General features: G+C 30.0%; 2 long non-coding RNA genes across 4 annotated transcripts; both read right to left on the bottom strand.

The window, feature by feature from the left end:
• Window positions 1-1159: 1159 nt before the first annotated feature.
• LOC124940199 lies at window positions 1160-2199 on the bottom strand. 2 transcript variants are annotated; one of them, XR_007099447.1, is made up of 4 exons: window positions 2175-2199; window positions 1952-2080; window positions 1565-1634; window positions 1160-1434 (listed from the first exon to the last, which is right to left on the bottom strand). It is a non-coding gene; the product is annotated as an uncharacterized LOC124940199 (long non-coding RNA). The 2 variants fall into 2 exon arrangements; XR_007099446.1 differs by lacking the exon at window positions 2175-2199 and having other exon boundaries at window positions 1952-2159.
• Window positions 2200-2210: 11 nt separating this feature from the next.
• On the bottom strand, window positions 2211-4832 carry LOC124940198. Of its 2 annotated transcripts, XR_007099445.1 has the most exons (7): window positions 4774-4832; window positions 4554-4684; window positions 3645-3792; window positions 3179-3320; window positions 2945-3046; window positions 2438-2616; window positions 2211-2358 (listed from the first exon to the last, which is right to left on the bottom strand). It is a non-coding gene; the product is annotated as an uncharacterized LOC124940198 (long non-coding RNA). The 2 variants fall into 2 exon arrangements; XR_007099444.1 differs by having other exon boundaries at window positions 2211-2616.
• Window positions 4833-5138: the final 306 nt, after the last annotated feature.

Raw genomic sequence — 5138 nt, forward strand, 5'->3', positions numbered from 1 at the left:
AAAGGAAGAATAATTCAGTCGTTGGAGAAGCATGAAGGCTTGGTCATTTTTAATTATAAATTAAAATGACCAAGTATTACATCATTTATTAAATAAAGATTAAATCCATTGGATTGAAAACTTGATTTAGTGACATGTCAAGTGGAGATTGCTCCATTATTTTAAACATTTGTAAATGTTTAAAATAGTTTTCTTTCCAACGGTCAAGTTTGTTAAATGGGCCTTTGGGCCCTAGGGTTTCATAGCTTGGCCTATAAATACCCCTCTTAACACCCTAGCAAGGACTTGAACTTTCGACCTTCAATCTTCACCTTCTTCTCTCTCTTTACACATTAGGCTGCCAACTAGATTTGTTGAGTCACAAGTCTCTTGATTAGGGTTTTCATTTTTTTGAAAGGATATAAAGAGTAACCCTTTGTAAGCTCTTTTTCCTTTCTTTTGTTTATTTAAATTTGAATTTTACTTTCATTTGATTTTTATTTTCTTTGTACTTTATATTATGCATGATTTCCTTTAAATTTATTGTTTTGATAGGCGTGTAGGTTTTATTTATGTACCTTAATCATGTAAATAAGTAGAATAGAAATAACATGTAAATAAATAAATAAAAAAGCAGAAAAAGTTTTCAAAAACACTACCAAAATAAAAAAAAAATATAAAATTTGCCTTATTTTGTATAGTTTATTTTTTATTCTTTTAATTTAAGTACCTAGATCTAAGTTTTTTTTTATTTATATAAATGTTTAATTGTATTATTATAACACTACAACAAAAAAGACCTACAGCGACGCTTAAAAAGATATCTGGCAACCCTTAAAAGCGTCGCTAAAAATATTACCGACGTTTATTCATGCGTCGCCAAAAGCAGGGTGGGCGCAAGTTTTTACCACGCTTATTTAAGCGTCGGTACAAGTGTTGCCGAAAGTCAGAAGTTTTAACAACGCTTAAAAAGCGTTGGTAATGAATTTCAAACGTCGCCAAAAGTATATATTTTAATTTTAAACTATTTTTCAGTTTTACTTTTGTTTTAGATGTTATTTTAATTTATTTTATAAATTAAATAAAAACACCAAAATTAGCAAAGCTTATATTCAAGGACCCGTTAACCAAACTAAGGAACTATTCATACTTTATTAAATAGAAATAGGGAATAACCAAATTCAAGGAACTATTCATACTTTGTTAAATAGAAATAGGAAATATTACAAAAACTTTACTGTACTTAGTTCTTTATGCTTACTACAACTTGTCACAAGTTTCCCTTTCTTTTCGGCCTCTGTAATTTATAATTCCAGCGCATGAGCATTTGCATTGAATAGAACCGGATCAATAAAATGCATTTTATTGGCCATATCTCGCTTCAACACAGAGAGGCTTCTCTGATAGGCTTCCACTTCTTGCTGTCTACTAAATGAGCTTTCACTTCCCCAGCTCCTTGATTTAATCAATAATAAAATTCAGTAAAATCAATGAATGCCCAACCTCTTTGTTTGAATCTTTGCCACTTTTTCTATACTTACTGGAATGAAAGCGTCGAAAGGTGAAAAATAAAAGACTGGAATACCTGGGTTGCATTTTTATCTTTAGACTTTAACCTGAATGCTTGAGACATTTCCAGCAAACCAAATTGTTTTCTACAAAAACAAATATAATAATTCAACCAAAACATTTCAAATATAATAAAAAAAGACTTAAATAATTAAATTAATTTAAGAATATTAGTATGTTAACTTACCACTCATGTTCTATTTGCTTAATAAAATACATTAATTTCAAGTAATTAGCTCCAATGAGAGAGAAGTTCTTAAAGTTTACTACTTAGTACTTTTTATCCTTTGACAATTTGAATATGGACAATCTTTACACTTGAGCACACACTAAAAAATTTCTCTACTAGAATAATATCACACATAATAAGGATGCAGAGTTATGTTCTAAGACTCTAATTTACCAATTTTGTCAGAAACTTCCCGCTCTTGTTCACCTTTACTTCTTTTTTTCAGAGTGTGGAACAGAATCTAACACCAATTGCCAAAAGGATCAATACTACTGACTTCAATACCAGAAATACCACAGTTTCCTGCTCATTTCATTCAAATTTTTTTAAATCATAAAAGATAGTTTTTGGAAATAATCTGTTTTTTCTTATGAAATATTGACAAGCCTGGGATTACCTGTGTAGATGTCATCATGTTTGGGCTCTGAAAGAGAATAGCTTGATTCAAGTTTTTGACTTGGTAACCAACCAACATTTGGAGAAGCTATTAGAAAACTAACCCAAATAAATGAATTAATATATTTATATCAAGTTTTAAGAATTCATTACTTTTGCTATGGCAATGAAGTGGACTACCATCTCTGCAATGAAATCAAAAATCTTTCAAGAACTTTAAGTTGAATCACTAAAAATAACTTCTAAGATAGGTAAGTATCTCACTTGAGGCACTAACGAAGACTAGAAGATCCTGTAAACCACACGAAAATGCAGCACAAGAAAATGCAGCAAGTCACTCTCAAAGATTAAGGATGAAAGCTGACCTACGAAAATGCAGCACAAGAAAATGCAGCAAGTCACTCTCAAAGATTAAGGATGAAAGCTGACCTGATTCTGTCATTCTGAAAGAAAAAAAAAACTGCTTGAGATATTTCAAAATGTTCCCATTTGGAACTACTAATTGTTTTGTATCTTAAAACAAAAATATTTTTTTCCAAAATTTTACCAAGATAACTTTCAGACCAGTAAATGAAACTAGAAGGTACAAGAAGCAAAATGAACTGAAACCAGAAGGTACAAGAAGCAAAGTCAACACAACACTTGTAGGTTTCATTGCTGATATGTAATTATATTCTCCAATTTTATGGTTAATCTTATCTTGCATCTCCGTCTAAGATAAATAAACACTAAATAAACAACATAACCCAAGCAATCAAGTTACAGGCTTACCTGGATTACATAATCTTATTTGTCTTATTTAGAGAACCTTTTGAGAATCCCAAGAAGAAAATGAGTAAAATAACCCATCTAGTAAACCAAAAGAGATCCAACCTGTAAGATGATAAATTAAATATTTATATCTCTAATGTTCTTTTTTACTCGGATAACCTAACTTTTAATAATATACATGAAACTTTTTATATTATTTAAAAATAATAAAGGAAGAAGGTAGTGGATATTCACCAATGGAATCAACTGTTGGGAGCAAAGTCTGCAGAACTTAATGGACCAACATTCTTTTGCTAGAGAATTGTTCCATTGTATGCATCAATTTCCAGTACAAGAGCCTTTGAATAGAAAATAATGTACAAACAATCGTTGTTTCCTGGAGTAACGATGAATGATTTTTCAAATGAGCTTAAATCCTGAAACTATTTGAAATATACATGAAACTTTTTATATTATGAAAAAAAAGGGAATTGATTTGGGTCATTAATCCCACAAAGTTAGACTCACCATTCCGTTCTTTCTACTTAAATAAACAACTAAGAAGTATCACCATAACATCTTACCAAGTCATTTGCACTAAATAAATACATTACTTGAGAAATCCAATAAAAACAAACAATATTTGAAGTCAGCTTTTGGGAAACCTGCAAACTTAGTAATACAGATGAAACAAATTAATGGGAAAAACTCAGAAACATACCTATAAAAGGAGCAACTTCCACAACCCGCAGATCAAGGCAAGCCCTAATGGACAACATTGTGCACATTTGATTCCATACCTAGGCCGAGTTCTAAAGAATGTCGTTAGAATGACATTTTGTTGCTTCACATTCAATCGAAATGTTGTCCTAAATTAAGAAGACATCTCTCAATTCTTTATTTCTAATTTGACTTAATCATTGTTTCAAATTAATGATCAAATTATATAGGAAAGATTCAATACATACTAATAAAAGATAATTCAATTCAGAGAATTTAGGTTAACATCTTAAAGGTTATAATGACATAGTATTATTCAAAATTCGAGCTACAATCTACATTCTACAAAATATAGTTCCTAAAATCGGTTTCAAAGTCATACTTTCCAGATTGTACACTTTGATTACTTTGAAAATAGTGTTGGATCAAAAGTTTAGAATATGTCTGACTCATGATTTGGTTCAGCATCATTCTGGTGCAGTTTTAAACCTACACTAATGACCTTAAAAATGCACTAATTTGGCTTACTAGTTTAGGTATCTTTCTTTAGTCTATTCAAGCCATATCTATTTCAGAATGAATTATATAATATAAACAGCTTGTTAACATTAACTAAAAAGGAAGATATTAGGATCACTTTATCAAATTCAAGCCTTCTAAAATGAAATAAGAGATTAGTTTCAGCTCACATAATCATCAAGGTCTGATTCTCAATTTTAACTAGAGAAAAACGAAAGTCCCTATGGTCATTCCACTATATCAGTATTATAAGAAAATCATTAAAGGAGAGGACTCGCCTCAAGTAAAAAAGCGAATCCAGGCATGAAACAAATAGGCACAATTAAATAAACTCATCCAGATCTAAGAGAAAACAAGCAGATGAAGGAACTATGATATACAAAAACCTTACCATCTATATCTTTATCGAAAAGATTGAAGGCTTCCTTGAATTCGGAAATCTGATCATTGGTGAGCTGATCTGCCATTTGAACTGAATTTGGAGAGGGAGAGAGCGAGAACAATAGTGGGGAAGAAGAGAGTCTGAAATGAACAACGATTTTTTTCTTAACCTAACAAAAAAAAATTAGGTTCCCATTTGAAACAATAGTGGGAAAGAAGAGAGTTCTGACCTTCTGGTCATCGATGAGCTGCTGCTCTGCCAAGTTTGGAATATGTTCCCATTTGAAACTATAGTTAGGTTTGAAAATGAACAGTCAGTAGTCTCATTAATTAGGTTAGATAAATAGTGTTATTGGGCTTTTATTTTATTTTATATTGATTTCTAATAAAAAAATAAATGGTATTGGGCTTTTTTATATACTGATTACTAATAAAAACATAAATTTAATTAGTGTTGGGCTTTTCAATATATACTAAATCCTAATTTAAAAAAAAATATATATAAGTTAAAATTTTATTTTTAAATATAATATAATGTTTAATTTATATTATTTTTTACTTTTATTTAATTAAATTTAAATAATAATTCAATAAA

Source organism: Impatiens glandulifera, chromosome 5 (assembly GCF_907164915.1).
Source record: "Impatiens glandulifera chromosome 5, dImpGla2.1, whole genome shotgun sequence".
Lineage (NCBI taxonomy): Eukaryota > Viridiplantae > Streptophyta > Magnoliopsida > Ericales > Balsaminaceae > Impatiens > Impatiens glandulifera.